Genomic DNA, 18,872 nt, shown 5'->3' on the forward strand with positions numbered 1-18,872 from the left:
CCGCTCCCACGGCCCCGGGTTACAGCTCCTCGGGCCGCCCCTCCCAGCCGGGCCAGCCGAGCCGGGAGGGGGACATGGGCCCTGGCCATGCGTGCCAGCCCCGGAGCCACTGCCGGGGACGCGCCGGGGCCGCAGCAGAGGAGTTTACAACCCCTCCTCTCTGCCCGAAGGAAGGAAAACAGACCGATGTCCAGCAGGGTTGCCAGGGTGACATTTTTTGGCGGCCGTGCTGTCGCGGCCGCTGAGCTGGCAGGGGCTGTGTACTGGGAGTTGGGGCAACCCCTCTGTCCCCGCACCGGGGTGCCCCTGCCCGGGGCCGCCCAGCAGCGTGGGACCAGCGGCTGCAGGATGCAGGTGGGAGCCAGGCACAGAGGTGGGGAGACAGCGGGGCGCTGGAGGAGCCACGCAGAGATGAAAAATGCCAAAGCTTTGCTGGAGCTGGTAGCCTGCGGGGTAGGAGAGCCTTTTTGGCTGGGGCTTGAGAAGTCTGGGCTGTGAGCTGCAGAGCCACCATCAGAGCACCGCTGGTTTCCATTTGGTCTGCTTTCGAAAGAGCTGCCTCCACTGGCAGCGTGGGTGTCCCCCCTCCCGCGGCGGGCAGTGTTTGTTTGCTTGGGAAAAAGATGAGCCTCATTATCTGTCCTCTGTGGCTCTCGGACTTTAAAGCTCAGCAGGAGGAGATTTTATAATGGGAAACTGGCCTGGTGTCAGGCAGGCTTTGCATGGAGGTCTGCTGGGAGGGACCACGGACCCGCTGTGGCAGTGGGGACAGCACCAGGGCTGAGACACAGGCGAGGCAGGAGGATGGCAGAAGGTGATGCACTCCAACAAGCACGGTCAGGCCAGGCAGAGTCCAGAGGTGCAGCGAGGAGGAAGTGCAGGATGTAAACTAGCTCCACGTTCACCTGCAGCAGCGATAACATCGCTGTGCTCCGTGTGTGGGGAGGTCCAGGCAGGCAGTCAGTGTAGCCCCGGGTGTTTGCGCCTCCCGGCCCCGGCAGCACTGATAACATTGGAAGGGCCGGAATTCCCCTGTGGAGCCCAAGCAGCCTTCCCAAAGCTGCCCACAGGCTCTCCCACCCCAGTGGAGCACTTATCCACCTGCTCTGGTCCAGTCCATATAAAGCCAGGTCATTTTGAACAGGCCTCTGCTATCAGGCAGGATCCTTCTCCATTTTCAAGACTTTTTTTCCAAGCACCATCCTTGCCCTAGGACTCTCTTCCCCCTTGCTCCACACAGTCCAGGCCCTGCAGCCCATCCACTCCTCCAAAATCCCTTCTCGGAAAGGTAGCCCAGTGATTCAGGGCTGCCACGTGTTGCCTTTTGTGCAGCTCAGGTGCTCCAACCTCTACCTGGATGGAAGGAATCCAGCTGCAGGAGAAAAAAGGGCTGGTAAATCACTCAGCATCCAGCTGAGAAAGCACAAATCTAAGAGTCCTGACCGCATGAAAACATTCTGCAGCCAAACAAGAGGCATCTTCGGTGTGTATTCATGGCCTCCAGACCTGGGCTGTGCTGAGGGGCTGCCTGCCTTTGGCGCCGTTGAAAGATTTACAGCCAAAATTCGGAGAGCGCTAGTGTGCCGCTGTGCGAGTGCAGAGCCGAGCAGCTGGATGTCGTGGTTTATCCTGCTAGATCCAAACTCTGCCTTAGACTAAACACGCCTCTGCCATCATTAGTGAATCACTTCTACATCCCCTCGAAGCTTCCAGGCTTTGGATTTCAGAAGCTTTTTGTTGCCGCGGGGCACTAAAATGCTGTGGAAGACAAAGCAAGGTGTGGCAGCAGGTTTTGCGGGGATTATCCCACTGGGATAATCCTGGGGCTGGAGGAAGATGAAAGCTGGAGTACGGGGAGGAGTGAAAGTGGGCAGCAGCCCCAGTTTTAATTTAACCCCTTTGCCGGCACGGGCAGGGTGAGGTGCAGGGCATTGCTGCCCTGGCTCTGGCATTGCACACCCGGGAGGGTGTGCAGGACCTGTCGGGCCGGGCTGAATTCACGGCACCATGAAGGAGGCAGTGGAGTTCCCGAGCCCCACGCACACTGTGAGGGCGAGAGAAGGGCAGGAAAGGAGAGCAGCGGGCGCCATGCTGGGCGCACCCAGCCCTGCTCCGTGCCCCGGGGCTCGGATAAGTGCTGGGAGAGGGAATGAGCTCAGCTCGCTGATTCACTCCTTCCTTCAAGACCAGACCTGGCCTGCGAGCCGAAGCCCGGGGCTTGGTGGAGCAGGAGGTGCCAGGGCAGGTCCTGCGGGCGATGGGTGCCCTTTAGGGGTGAGGGTGCTGCTCCCTGGCGCCCCGGGCAGAGGCGGAGATGCTCCTCGGGGAGGGATGCTCCTCGGGAGGGATGCTCATCGGGGAGCAGAGCTGTGCCTCTCCCGCTCACCCATCCCCGGGGAGTGCCCCCGATCCCCTCGCGGCTGCCGGAGACCGACAGCCGTGAGAGCCACGGTCCTGGGGGCTGGGGGCGGGCTGAGACCCGGCCCCGGCTCACCCGCCCGGGGCGGGCCGGCCCTGCCGCCCCTCCCCTCCCCGCCCCCCGGCCGTGCCGATCCCGCCGCTCCGAGCCGAGCCGAGCTGAGCTGAGCTGAGCTGAGCTGGGCTAAGCCGCGCTGCCGGCACCGAGCGGGCACCATGCGCACGGGGTGAGCGCCGGGGCTGCGGGGGGCACCGGGTCCCTGGAACCGCCGGGGATGGGGGGGCACAGGTAGTGCGGGAAGCACGGAACCGCCGTGGAGAGGGCCGCCGGAGGCACCGGGACCCTGGGACAGGACTAGGGAGGGAGCGCCGAGGAGGGAGGACGAGGACCCTGGGGGGCGGGGGGTCCTCGGTGTAACCGTGGCGGGACTCCAGGTGCACCGGTACCGCGGGGACACCGGGGAAGGTGGGCACCAGGACCGGGAAGCCGCCGGGGTGGGAGGTACGGGCAGCGCGGGAAGCCCGGTGCGCCGGGACACGAGGGCACTGGGTCTGGGGGGTACCGGGACCCTGGAGTCGCCGGGGCTGGGGGTCCCCGCAGTGACCGCAGGAGGACCTCGGGGTGGGGCTGGGGGTGGAGGCGCGCCCTGCATTCGGCAGGAGCGTGAGTGACCTCTCTCTCCCCTTCCCTTCCCGCAGGTGCCCCCCGCCGCGGCTGCTACTCGGGCTCTTTGTCCTGCTGGTCCCCGCCGCTTCGCAGGAGCCGGGTAACGTGCACGGGATGCTGCGGGATGCTGGGGGGGAGGAGTGTGCCTGCTGCCGTGCCCAGGATCTCAAACTTCCTGCCTGTCCTGAAGCCCCCCATTCCCTGGGAGGTTCTCCTCAGCAGGAATGGGCGCTGGAATCTCCCCTCGGGCCAAATGCTGGGCCCAGTCGTGATTCCCGAAGCTGGGGGTGATCCCTTCAATGGCCGCATTCCTCGTGGCTGCCGAGCCCGGGGGGTCCCGTGTGCTGCATCCCATCAGCGGCCGGGGATGCTGTGGAAATCCCTGGCTGCAGTTCCCTGGGAGGAGAGCGGTCAGTCAGGTCCCTGCTGGCTGTGGGACAGGCGGGATGGCGTTGCCCCAAAGTGGCCGTGCTCCGTGTTAGCGGTTTCCCCACGAGTCCTCCCTGTGGCTGCACTTGCTTGGAAGAGTTGTGAGCGGTCGGGAGCCTCGAGTGTGTGCCCTGGGGATGCAACACCTCCCACACCCTTCTGGGCTTTTTTCCCTGCCTTCGGGGCTCCCTGTAACATCCCACTTCTCAAGCTGCTGGTGCGCCGGGAGAGGGGAATTCAGTGCTGACTCAGCTCTCCAGCCCTTCTTTCCCCACGAGGCACACGAGCCGGTTCTCCCACTGCCTGTGTTTCTGGTGAACTTTACCTCCCCGACAGGGAAGCTTCCTGCCGGCTGCCAGGCGGGATGAAAGCCCTCCTCCCCTTGCAGCCGGTCTCTGGATGCGTGCCCAGTGCCAGGAGGCGGGAACAGGCTGACACAGGGAGCCCCCACTTGGATCCCAGGAGCCCCAACTCCCAAAGCAGCTGAGCTGCAAGTGACAATCCAAAAACCAGGGTAGAGTGGATTTTCTCTGGATAGTGGTCTGGCTGTCTATGGCTTGTGCCAGCACGGTGTGAAGCATCACTCGTGTCCTCTCTCCTGTCACAGGCTGGGCACGATGTTTCTGTTAGTGGCATCCCCAGGTACAGGCGAGCTGGAAGTCAGCCGTGAATTCAGTGGATTATTCAGTGGAGCAAGGCTTTATGTCATCTAGGAACAGCTCTGGCATTGTTCCGTGGGCAGCAGGGTCAGCTGTGGAGGGAAGGAGGCCGGCTGGGGCAGTGGGGATGCCCAGCACTCCCAGAGCGTGTCTGAGAACACTGGGAGAAGCTCGCCAAGTACCCCAGGCTGCATTTATGATGCTGCTTTCTGTTGCGTGGGTGCCTCCCCAGGGACCACGGGAACAAAGCTCCCCTTGGAGATCTGCAGAGATGGGAACATGATTCCCATGTGAAATCCTGAATTGGCTATTTTTGGTCCCTGGAGACTGTCCAGTGCGGACAAGCCAAGCTGGAAGGCGGGGAGCTGATTTAATAGCGGGTACTCAGAGTTATCCCTGCCCTTCCCACCCTCTCTCCATCAGCATCCTTGGGCACTCAGGGCTGGCCAGGACCCTCTGCCGAGCTGCAGGTGCATGGCCCAGCTTTGAGCAGCCACTCTGGGGGCCCCCAGGAGGTTTGCCAGGGCGTGCAGAGGGGATGAGTGCCAGGGGAGCGCAGCCGGCGCCGGTCACCACCGGCAGGGAGGTGTCCGTCTCACCCAGCTGACTTGGCCGTCTCCCAAAGGCAGTCTGCAGATCGGGTTTTAAAAGAATTCAGCGGGTTGGTGTGGTTTTTTTCCTCCTTTTCTTTTTTTCTTCCCCCCCCTCCTTCCCTTGGTTCAATGTCCAAGGACTGCAGGGCCTGTTCTGCCAGCCCGCCTTTGTGATGGCTCCTGGGGAATGTTTGCTCTGAAGGCTGTCCTGGCATGGAGATAACCTTTCTGTTTATCTGCCTGCCTTGCAAATTTGGGGGCTTAGCTGCCCCAAGCTGGGCTGGCCTCTTATCACTGGATCTCTGGGATTCCTCAGGAAGGGCACGTAGCCATGAGGAGTAGTGTGGGGATGCTGCCACAGCTCTGGTCTGGCCGGTGTGGGGGGAATCACAAATAGGGCTGTGAATGACCCCAAGTATGGGCTGGGTCAGACACTGGGGAAATCCCCATTCCCAGGTGGGAAATTCTGTGCCAGGCCCCTGGATAGGGGTGATCAGTGTGGTGGTAGAAGCAACCATGCATTGGACAGACTGCCTAGGGAAGTGATGGAATCCCTGGAAGTGTTGAAAAATGTGTAGATGTGGCTCTTGGGGAGACGGTTTAATGGTGGACCTGGCTGTGCTGGGTTAGTGGTTGGATCTTGGAATTTCTTTTCCAGCTGTAATGCTTCCATGATTCTGTGATCTTCCCTCACACAGAATTTCTGTGCATCAATTTGGGGCTGGGAGGAGCCCCAAAAGCAGCCCCAGCTCTTTGCCGTGCTGCTGCTGAGGGTGCAGGCAGCACCTGGGAATTCAACCTGCCTCCTCCCACTGTTACAGACAGCGGGTGCTGGAGCTGCAGGCTGAGAGTCTCATTCCTGATAATTTCCATCCCCAGCGGGTCCTCAGTCCTGCTGGCTGGGATTCCTCACAAGCACGCAGTGCTGTGCAAAGCAATTTACAGCCTGTGATACAATTGGTCCAGCGTCAGCACCTGGGGGGCTGGATCAGAACTTTCCTAGCATTATTTTCTTCAAAAGACACGTGGGAATTGGCTGTATGCAGCACCCTGCATCGTGGGTTTGGCTCAGGCAGGGTTGGCACCTCTCAGCTCTGACAGCATTGTTTGACTGCCGAGGTTCCCAGCAAGGGCTGGAGGAACTGGGGAGGAACTGGGAACTCCAGAAGCTCCTCACTTCCTTATCAGCTGGCAGGACTGCTGTTTGCAAAACTTTATCTGTGCCCTGGGAGCTGCTGCTGGGGAGGGGGAGCTGCCGCGGGCTGCCGTCAGCTGGAAGGAGCTGAGGTTGTGGACATCTCCCTGCAGCACCCCTGGGCTCCTGGTCCATCACCCTGGCAGGTGGATCCCATCCCTCATGCCTGTCCCAAGGAGATGACAGCATGGATGAAGTGGCTGTGCTTGGATGGTGCTTTGGAGCTGGAAATGAGGTTTAAAAAGAGGCTGAGTATTATTCCTGCAGAGTGGCTATGCTTCCTGGCCGGAGTTTGCTTCCATTGAAGCACACGACCTTTTCAAGCCCTAATCCTAATTTTTCCATTACTTCTCCAGCTCTGTACCTGAACTTGGTGCATCCACAGCGTCCATTCTCCCAGAGCTCTTGCCTTGATTTTAGGTTTCCATGCGGTGTCTACTGGCCTAGCGTGGCTGTGAGTGCCTGGGAGCTCCCTCCCCACTCCTGAGTGTCCCTGGAGAGCTGAGCTGCTCTTCCCTGTGGCCACTGGAAAACCCTGCCCGTACACTCCCATATTCTGGAGAAGCAGGCTCTTTTTGCTCTGAAGAGCAGCCTCTCAGTGACACTGCTCCCTATTTATTTTGGCCTGCGTCTGGACTAACCTCTCCTTCCAGTGTTTATGGGGACAAAACTTGTGTGCTGTTAAAGAGCAAATCAGAGCCCTTGGAGAAAACATTTTGCAATCCTGCTTCAAGCGTCATCGCCTGGCTTAAAAATCCCTTAGCAGAAAAATCTCTGCTGCTGGGAAACTGGCTTTGCTCCTGGGGGGATGTCACCACTTCTTTATAAGGAGGGAGGAGAATGTGGAGGAGCATGGGGTGAGGACTCATCTAAGGCTGCATCCCCTGATAAAGAAGAGGGAGAGAGACTTCTTACGTGAGCCTGGAGTGACAGGACAAGGGTATATGGCTTCAAACTGATAGAGGGGAAGGTTGGGTGGGATATTGGGAAGGAATTCTTCCCAGTGAGGCCCTGGCACAGGGTGCCCAGAGAAGCTGTGGCTGCCCCTGGAGCCCTGGAATTGTCCAAGGCCAGGCTGGACACTGAGGCTTGGAGCAGCCTGGGAGAATGAAAGGTGTCCCTGCCCATGGCAGGGGGTGGAACAAGGCCAGGTTTGGTGTCCCTTCCAACCCGCCTGTGACAGGGGGGTTCTGTAACAGGGACACCGTGTGTCTCTTGCACCACTCTGGCCTGCTGTGACTGTTAGGGATGATACTCTAAGCCCTGGAATAAAAATCCCAGCAAGTATGCTGTCTTTTGTCCCAAACTCTTGATAGTTTACCAAGCAAATAAGTAATTCTGGCATTTCAGTAGAGAGTTCAAAGTGCTGAAGGAGACATCTGGGATTAAGTATTGATGTATATCAGCAGCCCAGAGGTATGGGATTAATAAAACATTACAATGATTCTTCTGGTGTATCTGATGACATTTGGGAAAGTAGTGGAGAGGAATCCTTTCCAGGAGCATGCTGCATCTCTCTGACTGAGTGTGCAGTCTGGAGGCAGTGGCTTGGATGTTAGGAAGAAATTCTTCCCTCTGGAGGTGTCGTGGCACTGGTACAGATTGATGAGAGAAGCTGTGGCTGCCCCTGGATCCCTGTAAGTGTCCAAGGCTGGGTTGGAGGGGGCTTGGAGCAGTCCGAGACAGTGGAAGGTGTCCCTCCCCATGGCAGGGGGTGGGACTGCATGAGCTTTAAGGTCCCTTCCCACCCAAACCGCTCAGTGAGGTTCCGTGATGGCTGAGCTCCACCTTGCCCCACATCCCAGTTTCCTCCCTGCCAGCTGTGGTGGCGCTCTCCCTGGCTCTCCTTCAGCCACATCCTTCGTCCTTTGGGTTAACCCTCGGGAGGGTGTGCCCTGTCCTGCTGATGGGTGGGAGGTGGTGCAGGGGAAACCTGCAATGATTTCAGCTGGTGCTAAGTCCCCCTAAATCCTGGAGATTGGGAACAAGACCTTGACTTTGTGGACGGAAGAAGGGATGTGGTAGCAGCATGTGTGGCTTTTAGTGTCAGGCTTGGTTAGTCTGGGGAGCTCATTGCCAAAGATACTATTGAAGAACAAGGAGCTAAACAGGGTTAGAAAATGGTTTGGAAATTTGTACAGCTAAGAGGGGCTCTGGCATTACCTTAATATGGATCTGGAGCTGCTGGGAGAGACAGAGGGAGAGCTGGAGCAGGCTCGAGGGCAAAAAACCTCCACATCCTCAAGGTGTGAGTGTGGTTAATCAACCATTTGGGGGTGAAGGGGTGGGTCCCACCGACCAAATGTGGGTGGCTTTGACTTCCTAAGAGTGCTGGGGGTCCTGCTGGAGCAGGGCACCGACACTCTCTGGGCTGTGGGCTGGGGCTGCTCCAGGGTCGAGAGGCTTGCTGTGCTCCTGGCTCTGACCAGCAGCAGCCCTGGCACTGGGGCTTTCTCAGCAAGCAACATCTGGCCTGGAACATCCTGTATCTTAGAAAGGTTGCTTTTGTGGAATTTTTATTGCTTTTTTTTTGGCATCGCCTCCCAGCCCTTTTCTAAGATGGAAATTGGTCATTAGTGGATTTTATTGTAGTTTTATTTTATTCCCAAGCTCAGTCTGCTGGTTTCCTCCTCCCCTGGAGACTGCGAGATCTGGCTGTTCCTCTGACCCTGTCCCCAGATTGTGGGAGGCTGCTCAAACAGCCCATGGTGGAAATAGGAGCTGGGGCACCTGGAACCCAGCATCACCATCCCCATGCTCTTCCCACTGTCACCACTGGCATAAATCTCCAACAGCCCAATGGTCCTTGAAGCTCTCTCTGAGTTTATAATTCCTAAATTAGCCACTTGCCTTCCCTCTGGGAAACACAGTAATCAAACCAATTTATTATTTTCCACCCTCCCCCTTAGTCTGTAACTTAATTGAGTTGGAGATTGTTGACTTTTGGATAAACAGCAACTTTTTGATAACCCCCAGATAAGCTGGTGGTGCCCACTTGTGGTGTGGTGGGAAGGCATCTGTACAGCTTAGTCCTTCCCCTGGGGGCCCAAAATGCTTTCCAGAGGGGCCAGGACCCTTATCCTGGGGACCCAGGATGTGTGGGTGACTCCTCGTGTGACCCTGTCACTGATGCTGGCGTATCCCCAGCTGGGTTCCAAAACTGGAGAAGTGCTCTGACGTGCTGAGGGCTAAGGCTCAAGGAAGCACTGGTGGGTGGGAGCGGGTGGAGTAGAAACCTGCAGTGATTTCAGGTGGCACTAAGTCCCCTCGGATACCAGGGGGTGAGAGGAAGTCCCAGCCCCTGGCACTGTGGGTGGAGGGAGGCGTGTGGCAGCAGCACACCTGTGATTTTTGGCTTTTACTGTAGATTCTTTGAATGGTTTGGCTTGGAAGGGCCCTCATAGCCCATCTCATTCCACCCCCTGCCATGGGCAGGGACGCCTTCCATTATCCCAGGTAGCTCAGATCTGATTAACCAGTTGTTACTTCTGCTCTGGGCACATCTTTTTTTGGTGCGGAGATTACGAAGTCAGGCCATGAAGGTGGAGGGTGTGTGGGGGTCCTGGCATCCCCCATGCCTGAATGTGGTACCCAGTACTGGGCTGGGCTCTTGGTCAGAGTCTAATCCCACCAGGATTCTCCCAGTGTGTAGGGCTGGATGGAGACATCAGACACTTCCCTCTCAGCTAGAGGGTGGTGGGCCTGCCTCCCTCTTGGTTCCAGGGGGATGGGAATCCTCATGGCATCCTTCAGGGCCGGGCTGCCATCCCGACTCCAGCCTGCCCGACTCCATCCAGCCCCTGGCTGATGCTGACACTGATGATTCCTGTCCCACCTTCTCCTTGGGCTCAGCCGAAAGAGTTAAGGAAGCCACTGGAGAGGGGCCTCAAGAGGCAACTGCTGGAGGTAATAATTTTCCTTCGGCTCTTTTTTCTTTTCCCCTGCTAATTGCGGAGTTGACATCGTCCCGTCTCTTGAAAGGCTCTTTTGTCAGCCGAGTTGCTGGGCAAAGCCTGGGCTTGGCAGCAGGTTGCAAGCCCCGGGCTGTCTCCTGTACATCCCTCTCCGGCGGCAGGTCGTGAAATGACTCTTTCAGCGACCGCGATGTCCCTCCCTCCTTGGCTCCCATCTGAAACAAAACCAAACACCTAAACAGCGACAAAAGCTAAAATCCCTCCTTTTAGCCAACGGAGCCTGATTTTCGGCCGGTCCCACCTCGGCGGCGGAGGGAAAGGTCAGCCCGTCTAGACTCTAATCCGACAAGTGTATCCCTTCTCCCGCGGGTGTCCTAGCAACGGGATTAACGCGCGGTGCGGGCGGGATCCCGCTCCATGCCGGGCCGCTGGTCCAGATGTGCCGCTCCGCATGGCCGGGCAGCCCCAGAGCTGGGCTGGGCTCCGGCCCCGCTCCCTGCGCCTTCCCCGGGCTCCAGTCCAGCGGCAGGGGAATTGAGGATACTGCTGGTGGAACAGGCTTGTGGATGTTGTGATCCACCCCAGGGGGTGGGTGGGCCGTGGTGAAGCACTTCTGCCCCAAGAAGTGCTGGTGCTGGTGCGGGATGCTCCACACCCGTGGATAGGACACAGGGATAGCCTGTGTCACTGTAAATCTTGCTCTCACTGTGGAAACGCGTCTCTCAGTGCAGCCCCTGATCCAAATGCTCCCAGAACATCCCTTGCCTCCCAGTGCTCTGGTCTCCCACCGCATCTCCTCTATCCCAGCACCTGGGTCTCCCCAGACGTCCCTCCCTCTGTTCCAGTTGTACAGGGGTGGCTGTTAACCCCTGACATCCCTCTGTGGCCTCGGGGTCAGCCTCGGTGGCAGCAACACCGGTAGAAGTGTGCCTGTTTGGGTCTTTGGGTCGGGAGCAAAAATATTTCCCATTTCCTTCATCCAGCCGTTTAATCTTTTTATGTCGCTGCTGCTGCTCAGTCACCTGATGGCCCCGGTTTGCCTCCAGGTGTGACTGGTGGAGCCTCCTTGCCCGTGTGCAGCTGGAGTCAGAGCTCAGCACCCAAACATCCCAGCGAGTGCCGTTTGTACCCGGAGACCCCACATCCGTGGCACAGCTGCCTGATAACATTGTCCCATTTAAATCTTTTTCAGCCTTTCCTCTGCTTTCCCAGCGGCCCCTTTCCGGGCTTTCTCCTGCCTTCTTTCCTTGTGGAGTGGCCAGCCAGGGTTTCTCCCACAAGCCATGCAAGCCTTGCTATTCCCCCCGTGCCGCTGAGCTCTGATGTCCCCAAGTGCAGGCTGCAAAGGAGCCAAAAGGGGTTTGAGGAGCACAGTCTGGGTTTAATCCTTGCTGCCATGGAGAGGAACCCAGAGCTGGCTCCCAGGGCAGCCCCAGGAGCTCCTGCAGGTTCCATCATTCCCCAAGCAGGGGTGCTGGCCCCAGGGCAGGGCTCTCCCCGAGCTGCTGGAGCCTCAGCGCTCCAGCTCTGCATCCTGCAAGCGGCTACACGCTTTAATGAGGAGCTGGCGAGGCTGCAGCCTGAGACAAGGGGGGGTTCACTCCCCCCAAATCCCAGCTGGGTGCACTGGGGACAGGCTGCAGCTTGCCCAGAGTCCCGGAGCGTAGCTCCTGCCTACGTGGGATTTTTGTTTTCCCCTGCAGCTGGAGCGGGTTAAGTGGGGTTTTAGAAGCGTTTTCTTTTCTCTTGGGTGCTTAAAACAACAATAAATAAAATCCCAGCCTGGCGAGTGACACTGCTGCTGCTGCTGCTTCAAGGAAGGGAAGATGTTGCTCTGCTGATTTATGGGGATTTTTTTTTTTTTTTAAACTTTACAGGTCACTGCTAGCATTTGTGGAATTGGCTTTGCTGCAGGAAATACTGGTTTCCAGCATTCCCATTAGGAAGAAACTTCTACAATCGTGTAATTAAAATGCGGAAGAAAATAAATAAAAAAGGCTACTACTTATATAAAGCACTATATAATTAGATGCCAGAGGAGCTGGTACTCGTAGCTGGGTCCTTTGGAGGCTGTGGGTGTCCTCTGCCTTGTTCTGACCTTGGCTCTACTGCTTGCAGCATGTGGCAGGAAAAAAAAAGGCTTTTTTTGCACTTTTTTTCTGGGCTTTCTGGCTCCTGCACCAGCCTGCAAAAGCAGGAAAAAAAATAAATCTACATTTTGACCATGGGAATGTTTTAATCCATCTTAAGGCAGTTTCCAGAGTTTTTTATCACCTTATCTGAGCTGGGGCTGGCACCAGGATGAACTCCTGGCAGGGAATGTTGGCACTGTGACTTCTGCATCCCATAAATGAAAAATTATGGATTTGACTCATCCCCATCCTCTTGCAGTAGGACAGCAGCGCTCTGCAGTGTCTCATCCTGGGCATCCCAGCTCCCCAGAAGTTTTAAGCCGGGAAGGGAAACACTGCTTCTATAGAATTATTTTTTGGGGTTTGTTTTTTCTTTCTTTTTTTTTTTTTTTTTTCTTTTTGTGTCTTTTTTTGTGGATTTTGTTTGTTTGTTTGTTTATTTATTTGGTTTTTTTGGGGGGGAGGCTTGGTTTGGCATTGGTTTTGGGGTTTTTTGTTTGTCTGTTTCCAGAAAAGATTCACTGCTTAGACTTGGATGTTTGGGAGGTGAATATTTTTCACATGGGATGGCAATGGAGGAAAAGAGGAAAAGACCCCCTGATTTCTGAGGCACCTTGAACCCAAAGTGTGGCCATCAGGAACAAAACCATCCCCAATCCCAGAATCCCAGGTTTGGGTTGGAAGAGACCTTAAAACTCATCTCATCCCGCCCTGCCATGGGCAGGGACACCTTCCACTGTCCCAGGCTGCTCCAAGCCCCAGTGTCCAACCTGGCCTTGGACACTGCCAGGGATCCAGGGACAGCCACAGCTTCTCTGGGCACCCTGTGCCAGGGCCTGCCCACCCTCCCAGGGAGGATTTCTTCCAATATATCCCATCCATCCCTGCCCTCTGGCAGTGGGAAGCCATTCCCTGTTCCTGTCCCTCCATCCCTTGTCCCCAGTTCCTCTCCAGCTCTCCTGGAGTCCCTTTAGGCTCTGGAAGGGGCTCTGAGGTCTCCTTCTGTGACAGTGTTCAAACCCCAGCTGGGCATGGTCCTGTGCACCCAGCTGTAGGTGAACCTCCTTCAGCAGGGCTTGGCTTTGCCGATCTCCAGGGTTCCTTCCCACCCCCAGCACTCTAGGACCCTGGGAATGATGTCCCCTGTCCCCTGCAAGGCTGCCCAGCCTCCCCAGCCCGCCCCCCCTTTGAACCCTCTGGTATGTGAATTTTTGCTGGTGTCAGAGGGTCGGCGGCTGCAAAATCCCTCCCGGTTAAGGGGTGGGAATACCAGAGTGTGCAGCTTGGGATAATTACCAGTTGTCAGCAAAACAATAGTGGCATTGTAGGGCAGGAGCAAAGGGAAAGGGCCCCTGTCTTGAGCGTAATGTTACTTTTCTATTTAGGTTGCCATAGTCTTTGCTGAGAAATGGCCCTATTCTCTCTAATCCTCCCCTTTGGGCATGCCTGCTGGATTTTTTTTGTGCGGTTTGGTTTTTTTTCTTTTAACCCCTTATCATCCCAGGAAACTGCGTGTGGGTACTCATCTCGGTGGCACTGTGCTGCAGGGATGCCCTTGGCCCATGGCATTGTGCCCATGGGCTGGGCAGCTTTGCTTTGGGATGCTGAAGCCTGGGATGGTGCCCGGCTGTGGCATCATCCCTGCACTCAGGAGGGGGGAAACTTGATCTGGAATCCCCATCTTCGTGCAAGCAGGAACACAGTTTACACCCCTCCTTGTTCTTGGCACCTGTCCTGTTACAGGTGGTGAACTTCAGTGCATTAAAGTTGTTTATTGACTTTGTGTTTTGCTTTAAAACCAAGTCACTTGCAGAAAAAGGGACTAATTGGTCAAATGCTGGCTCTGGTTGTTGGTTGGAAAGGGATGATGTGTTCTGGCCCCATCCAGCTCCTGGCTTTCCCCAGCACTTGCACGGAGCAGCAAAGGATCACCCACCTGTTTGACCCCTTTACTATCCATCTCCAAGGCTGTCTGGACTTCCACAAAAGATCTAAGTTTTCCTGCTTAAATACTTGTGGAAACATGGCAGGGAGAGAGGGATTTCAGCCTTGGCTGATGTCAGGTTGTCATCGCTCAGCTTGGTTTCAAGGCGCTCAATTGATTAATTTGATTAATTGATTAATTAACACCGTGGTGTTGGGACGTGCCCAGGCTGTTCATGACCCCAGCATCCACCCCCCAAAGAACCTGCTGGGCACCTCTCCCCATCGTGTCTTCAATTCGGGGGCCCAAAAGGTCCAGCGTGGGGCACGGTGCCCCACAGACAGCCCAGGCTGGGATGCAATGGGATGTGACATCAAAGCACCATGGCCAAGGTTGGCTGCCTGGTGCAGAGGAAGCTTCAGGAGGAGCCAAAACTTTGGAAATGCTGCCAAAGTCAGCGGTACAGGCAAACTATTGTCTGAGGAGTGCAAAGAGGTGGAAGGACCATGGAGCAGACACGGAGTCTTATTACGAGCACAGCCTGGGGCTTCCAAGCCAAACAAAGTCCCCTGCGCTGCAGGAGGGCAGCTCTGACAAGAGCCAGGCTGGTTGGATGAGCTGGAGATTGCAGCTGAAATCCCAAAACAAACCCCCCTCCCGGATCCCCCTTTTCCTGTCCATTCCCTAAGAAAATAGCGTTCCTCACCACCTGGCCCTGCAGCAAGCGTGCGAGCTTGGATTCTGTTTGCAGCATGCTGTGCTGAGGATGAGGTTAATGACCTGCCGGGTGGTTTCCTCCCTGAAAATCCATGGCAAGGCTCTGTAAAGCATCCATGAGCTGTGGCAGTTGCCTCCTGCAGCAGCACGGATCAACTGGCACCCAGTGTCCCTGGCTGAGGCAGGTGCAGGATGGATGCTGTTCCACGGATGGAGGCTGGGATGCTCCATTGTAGCTTCAGGTATGACATCGCTTGGTGGCTCTTCTGTATTTTGTTTGGTGAATTGAAGTTTTTAAGCTGTGTTGGTAATTTCTTAGCTTCTGAAGTCCTGGAAAACAGCTGGGAATGGGAAACTCCCAGTTTTTTTATTGTGTAGGCTTCAACGTTGGTGCTGGTTTACCTGCCCACAGTGCTTTGTTGCTCTGTCTCATTGGAGGGTTAAAATCCTGGCATGGTTGAGGGGCACCGTTGGCTTGGAAAGTTTTGTTTGAGCTCTGTGGACATGTACTCTAGCTGAGTGCCTTGTCCTCCTCTGATTTTCCTGTTGACATGGCATCGAGTTGGATCATAAGCCCTCAATCCCATCCCTCATCTCCTCTCATCCTGCTACACAGCATCTGTCCACAATGCTAAGCGGGATGCCAGGCACCTTGATCTCCCTGTATGCCCAGCGAAAGAAGTGCCTGGGAATGGGAATGCACTTCCTCCCTGTCCCTCAGGGAGACAGCAACCAACCCCCCTCCACCAACTGCCTGTCCCGACAGTGGTCATGGTGCTGCTGGAGCCCCTCGGCTTCATGCTGAGGCAGGAATGCCAGGAACTCCGCTGAAATTTGGGGCTCCCCAGCTGAGCCAGAACCATGGTGGGAGGCGAGGAACGGAGTCTTCCCCTGTCCAGGGAGCAATTAGTCTGCAAGGTGATTTATTAACGTGGAGGAGGATGATCCAGGGGGTCGCATTCCTTCCCTCACCTTGCCTTCCCTGCCTTATCTCCGGGCTGTCTTGGCCCCGGGGAGGTGAAGTGATTGGAAGCAGAGACATGGCCCCAGTGGAGGCAGGATGAGGGGGCTACAGCTCACCCCAATCTCACTTTGTGTTTTATGCACCTCCCTTGTGTTGTTTGGGCTGTGCCCAAATATTGATGGTCCCTCTCCACCATCCATTCTCCCCAGGAAACCTCACAGAGTGGCCAAAATCACTCCAGCCTCAATTCTCTGCTGCCTTGTTCCCCTTGACCGTGTGGATGGGGCAGAGTGTGACACCAGCACCTCTTGGCTCTGCCTTGTCCAGCCCTGCTCATTTCAGGAGCAGTTCCTGAGTTCAGGAGCAGGAGGAGAGTGCAGATAGTGAGAGGGGTCTGGACACTGCCGTCCTTCTTCCCCTCCTGGGGCTATGTGATGGATGGCTCCCTCAGGCAGTCGTGACATTTTCACGGTTTATCTTATCGAGGAATTTTCCGGGAGGATGTTTCTAGCTCTCCATGAGTAAATGTTTAGGAACTCTGCGGTCCCAGTCCCGGGGCTCTGTGGTGTTGCATAGCCAGAGGCAGGGGGGAAACACTGTCCCGGAGGCAGAGCCTGGCAGAGTGGCACCTGTGTCATTTCTGGGGCTGTGCTGGCTGCTGTCACTCCTGCCAGCTCGGCTCCTGTGCATCCATGTCTCCCGCCTCCCCATCTCTCTGGCTGAGTGCCCACCATGGGCTGGGTGCCGCTGCCTCTCCAGGGACTGTCTCGACAGGGGAGGTCAGCGGCTCGGGATGTGGCAACATCCTCAGCCTGCGTCCCCAGGAGGGCCTTTCAGTTGCTGTTTGGGGCTTTTAGATGGGGAACGGATTAGAATCCCAAATGTCAGTAGGGTTTGTAGATATGATCTGCTGCTGACCCTGAATTTTCAGTACCCGTGCTCCCTTTCCAGTCCCTGTCCGGAGCTCTGTGATCTCAGGACTGGGTCCAGCAAAGCGGGGTCTCCTGAGGAAGCGTCCGCGCTCTGCTCAGCCCGAGGCTCCCTCTGCTGTCCGTCCGTCCGTCCGTCCCTCTGCCAGTCCGTCCATCTGCCCGGCGCTTGCCGGGGAATCCTTGGGCTGTGCAGGGGGAATTGCTGAGCTGGGCTGGGGCTGTCACCCTGTCCTCTCCCAAAATCCTGCAGAAACGTCGGTGTGCTTTGACCACGGATAAAAGGCTGCAGGCGTGAATCACAGGCTCTTTTTTCCCCCTGCTTTTTATCTATTTTTCCCTATTTTTTTCTTTTTTTTCAGTTCCCTTTCTTCACCTCCTTTTTTCCTTTTTTTCTTTTTGCTTCCATCTCTTTTTCCCTTCCGTTCCCTCCCCCTTCCCCCCTCTTATGTTGTCCCCTTCTCTTTGCCTCCTTCTCTTCCCCTCTTTTTTCTGTTATTTTCTCTGTTCTTTGCCCCTCTTTTCCCCCCTCCTCTTTTTTTCCTCTATTTTGTCCTTTCTCCCCTCTTTACTCTATCCTTCTGTCTCCTTTCCTACTCTCATTTTCCACTTCTTCCACTTCCCTCCTCGCACTTTCCTTCACTTCCCATTCTTTCCTTGACTTCCCCAGTCTCTTTTTTTCTCTTTTCTCCTTTCCCTCTTTCTCCCTTCTCATTTCCCCCTTCTCTTCTCCCCACTCTCTTTCCCCCCACCCTCTTCCCCCAATCTCTTTTCTTCCATCTCCACTCTTTTCCCCCACCTCTAGTTTTTCCTCTCTTTTCCCTTTTTCCCCACTTTCCCCCCCTCTCTACCCCTCTGGCCCAGGACTGAGCCCTTCTTAGGGCAGCCCAATCCCACTTTTCCTGAGGAACCATGCTGCAGCACCAGATGCCAGTTTTGGGAAGATGCAGCCAGCCTCTCTGGGAGGGAACTGGGACCAGGGTGAGGATCTAGATTTGCTTTTCAAGAAATCCAAAGTTGTGGCACGCTGGCAGCAGCGTCTCATGGAGTGTGCAAAGCACTTTTTGGGAGCCTTTAGCCCGGAGGAGGCTAAAACAAGGGGATTTCTCTGCTCTGCCAGCAACCAGCTGCCACGGCTTCTTCCTGGGGGAATACTTCTCCAAAATATTTCACCAGCTGGTGCCTTCTCAGTCCCTGCCTTGGCTGCTTGGTCAGTGGCAGAGCTGGTTGCACTGGGCTAAGATTCTCTAGTGCAACCTGTGCCACCAGCCCACCCTCAGGGCATCTATTTTGGAAATCCCTTTTTTTGGGGAAGCCCCAGCCCTTTACTCCTTTCCAGGGAGCTGCCAGCGAGGAGGTGTGCAGTGAAATGAAGATCATTGACTTAATGAGAGTGTCCCATGGGACTGCTGCTCCACTCCGTTGCCATGAGCTGCCTAATCCCAGCAGAAGGGAGAAGCGGGAATTTTTCTGGCCGGGCATCCTGTCTGCACACGCTTGGGGTACCCCAGCAGGGTGCTGCTGCTCAAATCCTCCTGGCAGAGACCAGGCAGCTCATGGGGGCATGTGATGCTCCCCACCCTGGGAGCTGCACAGCTCTGGGGTGGGAGAGGCTGCGGGAACACCGAGGTTTTCCATCCCAGCAGTGGGAATGGAAGCAGCAGCCACTCCTATCCCTCTGGGATGTGCCAAGGAGTCCTGCACCGCACCCTGGCCCCAGGGCAGCCGAGCCCAGTCGGGACACGCCAGAGAAGGTTGGCAGACACCTGGCTCCCTCCCCAGGCTGATGGGAGTACAGGAGCTCCAGGAAGGGGCTGTGTGGAAGCTCTGCCATCCCTACAAACCCGTATCCCGTGCGGATTGGCGGGGGGGCTGTTGTTCCACAGCAGGCGCCCCTGGCAGCTGCAGCCAGCTCCCATCTTCAGGGGAAAACTCACCCGTTTCGCTTCAAAAGTAGTGTGGCAAATGTTGCATGAAGCAAAATGGACATCTGAGCATTTGTCTCAGTGATTTTCCTGTATATTTTTAAACGGGAGAATCAGCTCCGGCATGTGGAGATGTCCACTCTGTAGGACCGTGTTACGGCACACTGTGACTTCCCTGGTCACACAGCCGAGGGGAGCCAAGATTGTCACCTCCCCATCAAAACCGTGTTTCAGGGACACTTCTTGAGCCATGGAATTGACTTGCCTGGTGTCACTATGGTAGTGCAGATCCTGGGAATGCTCCATCTCTGCTTGGCCGTCCCTAGGAGTGAGGGGCACCATCACGAGAGCTGGATAAGTAGATTTGGGGGTAACTTTTTTAAGCTGAGGCAAAGAACAATTGAAA

This window comes from Sturnus vulgaris, chromosome 7, assembly GCF_052056855.1.
Source record: "Sturnus vulgaris isolate bStuVul1 chromosome 7, bStuVul1.hap1, whole genome shotgun sequence".
NCBI lineage: Eukaryota > Metazoa > Chordata > Aves > Passeriformes > Sturnidae > Sturnus > Sturnus vulgaris.